This window comes from Tachyglossus aculeatus, chromosome 1 (assembly GCF_015852505.1).
Source record: "Tachyglossus aculeatus isolate mTacAcu1 chromosome 1, mTacAcu1.pri, whole genome shotgun sequence".
Classification (NCBI taxonomy): Eukaryota; Metazoa; Chordata; class Mammalia; order Monotremata; family Tachyglossidae; genus Tachyglossus; species Tachyglossus aculeatus.
In genome coordinates, this window is record NC_052066.1 from 51,388,147 (window position 1) to 51,393,076 (window position 4,930).

The following is a 4,930-nucleotide window of genomic DNA, read 5'->3' on the forward strand; positions in this document are numbered from 1 at the left end:
GAAAGGGCGGATCTTGGCAATGTTGCGGAGCTGGTATTTGCTGAGTGCTATGTGCTAAGCACTGTTCTAAACGCTGGCGGAGATACAAGCTAATCAGGTTGTCCCTCATGGGGCTCACAGTCTTCATCCCCACTTTCCAGATGAGGGAACTGAGGCCCAGAGAAGTGAAGTGACTTTCCCAAAGTCACACAGCTGACAAGTAGAGGAGTGGGGATTAGAACCCACCACCTCTGACTCCCAAACCCGGGCTCTTGCCACTGAGCTCCGCTGATTGCCAACTTGTGCTTCCCAAGCGCTTAGTACTGTGCTCTGCACACAGTAAGCGCTCAGTGCATACGATTGAACGAACGAACCACAAACACCAACCCTAATTCCTAACCCAAGGCTACTCCTACCCCTATCTGTAGCTGTAACCCTAACCCCAACCCTAATTATCATCATCATCATCAATCGTATTACCTTTAATTACCAATTAATTACCTTAATCCTAACCCCATTCCCAATCCCAATCCTAACCCCTAACCCTTAAACCTAACACCTTAACCCTAGCCCTCATCCCAACCCTAATCCTTACCCTCTCCCTAACCCTAATTCAGACCCTAAACCCTCTAACCTTAATCCCAACCCTAAATCACTTCTACTTTGGAGGAGTTTATAAGACACCCATGTCCCCCTCACCCCCACCTTACCTCCTTCCCCTCCCCACAGCACCTATATATATGTATAGATGTAGGTACATATTTATTACTCTATTCATTTTACCTGTACATATTTATTCTATTTATTTTATTTTGTTAATGTTTTGTTTTGTCATCTGTTTCCCCCTTCTAGACTAGTGAGCCCGCTGTCGGGTAGGGACCGTCTCTATATGTTGCCCACTTGCACTTCCCAAGCGCTTAGTCCAGTGCTCCGCACACAGTAAGTGCTCAATAAATATGATTGATTGAATGAATGAATGAATGAGTGAATGACTTGTCCTTCCCAAGCGCTCAGTCCGTCATCATCATCAATCGTATTTATTGAGCGCTTACTGTGTGCAGAGCACTGTACTAAGCGGTCCAGTGCTCCACACAGTCAGCACTCAATAAATACGATTAAATGAATGAATCCTCCCTCTCCCCCTCCTCCCGCCTTACCTCCTTCCCCTCCCCACAGCACCTGTATATATGTATAGATGTTTGTACATATTTATTACTCTATTTTACCCGTACATATTCTGTTTATTTTATTTTGTTAGTATGTTTGGTTTTGTTCTCTGTCTCCCCCTTCTAGACTGTGAGCCCGCTGTTGCGTAGGGACCGTCTCTAGATGTTGCCAACTTGTACTTCCCAAGGGCTTAGTACAGTGCTCTGCACACAGTAAGCGCTCAATAAATATGATTGAATGAATGAATTTGCCCCATAAAGTCTTGCCTGCTAGAGCGTTTTCGGCTTCAGGGGTCCTGAAATGGAATTGGCCCGAGTTGGTTGTTTGCACCTTAAAATTGTGGATTAGATCTAGACCGGGAGCCCGCTGTTGGGTAGGGACCGTCTCTGTATGTTGCCAACTTGTACTTCCCAAGCGCTTAGTCCAGGGCTCTGCACACAGTAAGCGCTCAATAAATACGATTGAATGAATGAATGAATGAATCTATATGAGCTCAAGACTCCCTGCATTCCAGGCTCGAGAACTTTGCGATCAATCTGCAGTTAGAGGGTAAAAAATTGAATTAGGTGCAGTTCATTCATTTATTCAATCGTATTTATTGAGCACTTACTGTGTGCAGAGCACTGTACTAAGCGCTTGGGAAGTACAAGTTGGCTACATATAGAGACAGTCCCTACCCAACAGTGGGCTCACAGTCTAGAAGGGGGAGACAGAGAACAAAACAAAACATATTAACAAAATAAAATAAATAGAATAAATATGTACAAACAAAATAAATAAATAGAGTAATAAATACATACAAACATATATACATATATACAGGTGCTGTGGGGAGGGGAAGGAGGTAAGGCAGGGTGGATGGGGAGGGTGAGGGGAGAGGTTACATGAGATCCTCTACCAAATATGAAATATGAAATGATTGCACACATTGGAAGCAGCGTGGCTCAGTGGAAAGAGCACAGGCTTTGGAGTCCAAGGTCATGGGTTCAAATCCCAGCTCTGCCAATTGTCAGCTGTGTGACTTTGGGTAAGTCACTTCACTTCCCTGTGCCTCAGTTCCCTCATCTGTAAAATGGGGATTAGGACTGTGAGCCCCCCGTGGGACAACCTGATCACCCTGTAACCTCCCCAGTGCTTAGAACAGTGCTTTGCATATAGTAAGCGCTTAACAAATGCCATTATTATTATTATTATTATTATTATTCACTTCTCCGTGCCTGTTCCCTCATCTGTAAAATGGGGATTAGGACTGTGAGCCCCCCGTGGGACAACCGGATCACCTTGTGACCTCCCCCCAGCGCTTAGAACAGTGGTTTGCACATAGTAAGCGCTTAATAAATGCCATTATTATTATTATTGAAGCAAAATGTTATTGGACTGGACCTTTTTGATGAGAAGTAGTTGACACATTTGTACTTTAAAGGAGGGTTATTTCCAAAATGGATAACCAAGTGAATAAGCAGTAGAATCAAGCAATCATATTTATTGAGTGCTTACTGTGTGCAGAGCACTGTACTAAGCGCTTGGGAAGTACAATTTGGCAACATATAGAGACAGTCCCTACCCAACAGTGGGCTCACAGTCTAGAAAGTCAAGAACGTATAAAAATATGTGGTGTATGAACTCGCGGAGAGCAGGAATTGTGTATCCTACTCCTGATTTATTCTCCGGATGGAGCAGTAGCATTACCTAATGGAAAGAGCATGGACCTCAAAGTCCAAGGTTCTAATTCTAGTTATTAATAATAACAATAATGATGGTATTTGTTAAGCACTTACTATGTGCAAAGCACTGTTCTAAGCACTGGGGCGGTTACAAGGTTGTCCCATGGGGGGGCTCACAGTTTTAATCCCCATTTTACAGATGAGGTAACTGAGGCACAGAGAAGGTAAGTGACTTGCCCAAACTCACACAGCTGACAGTTGGCGGAGCCGGGATTTGAACCCATGACCTCCGACTTCAAAGCCCGGGCTCTTTCCACTGAGCCACGCTGCTTCTCAAGTTGTCACGAACCCGCTGCGTGACCTTGGGCTACCTTCTCTGTGCCTCAGTACCAACCACTGCAAAATAAAGATTCGATACCTGCTCTCCTACTTGGACTACGAACTCCACGTGAGACGTATCTTTCATCGACCCGGCACTTTTTAGAGTCCCTGGCATAGTAAACACTTAAATACCACAATTATTTTGCCAAATACTTGGTACAGTGCTTTGCACTCAATAGATGCTCAACAACAGCAACCGCTTAGTACAGTGCTCTGCACACAGTAAGCGCTCAATACGATTGAATGAATGAACAACCATTGGTGATGAAGCCAGTGTATCATACCAAAAAAATTCAAAATAGACTCAAAAGCTAAGACTTTGGAGCAAACTTTTATTTTTCCAAGGAATCCTGGACTCCTGAAATCTTGGCTATACCAAGTGATCGCTGCCTCTTGTTGCTAAGGCAACAGTGCACTGTCTCATATATATGACACATATATGTATATATGTTTGTACATATTTATTATGTATATGCTTGTACATATTTATTACTCTATTTTACTTGTACATATTTATTCTATTTATTTTATTTTGTTAATACGTTTTGTTTTGTTCTGTCTCCCCTTTCTAGACTGTGAGCCCACTGTTGGGTAGGGACCGTCTCTATACGTTGCCAACTTGTACTTCCCAAGCGCTTAGTACAGTGCTCTGCACACAGTAAGCACTCAGTAAATACAATTGAATGAATTAATGAACATCAAACACTTAGTACAGTGCTCTGCACACAGTAAGCGCTCAATAAATACGATTGAATGAATGAACAACCATTGGTGATGAAGCCAGTGTATCATACCAAAAAAAATCGAAATAGACTCAAAAGCTAAGACTTTGGAGCAAACTTTTATTTTTCCGAGGAATCCTGGACTCCTGAAATCTTGGCTATACCAAGTGATAGCTGCCTCTTGTTGCTAAGGCAACAGTGCACCGTCTCATATATATGAGACATATATGTATATATGTTTGTACATATTTATTACTCTATTTTACTTGTACATATTTATTCTGTTTATTTTATTTTGTTAATATGTTTTGTTGTCTGTCTCCCCCTTCTAGACTGTGAGCCCGCTGTGGGGTAGGGACCGTCTCTATATGTTGCCAACATGTACTTCCCAAGCGTTTAGTACAGTGCTCTGCACACAGTAAGCGCTCAATACGATTGAATGAATGAACATCAAGCACTTAGTACAGTGCTCTGCACACAGTAAGTGCTCAATAAATACGATTGAATGAACAACCATAGGTGATGAAGCCAGTGTATCATTACCAAAAGAATTCAAAATAGACTCAAAAGCTAAGACTTTGGAGCAAACTTTTATTTTTCCAAGGAATCCTGGACTCCTGAAATCTTGGCTATACCAAGTGACAGCTGCCTCTTGTTGCTAAGGCAACAGTGCACTGTCTCATATATATGAGACATATATGTATATATGTTTGTACATATTGATTACTCTATTTTCCTTGTACATATTTATTCTATTTATTTTATTTTGTTAATATGTTTTGTTGTCTGTCTCCCCCTTCTAGACTGTGAGCCCGCTGTTGAGTAGGGACCGTCTCTATATGTTGCCAACTTGTACTTCCCAAGCGCTTAGTACAGTGCTCTGCACACAGTAAGCGCTCAATAAATACGATTGAATGAATGAATATAATTGGACCATGCGCATCTGCCCACGTCTTGTTGTCTTAGCAATAGGATAGAGGAAATTCAGGGCTCAAGTCTTTCCTCGTCTGATGCCCC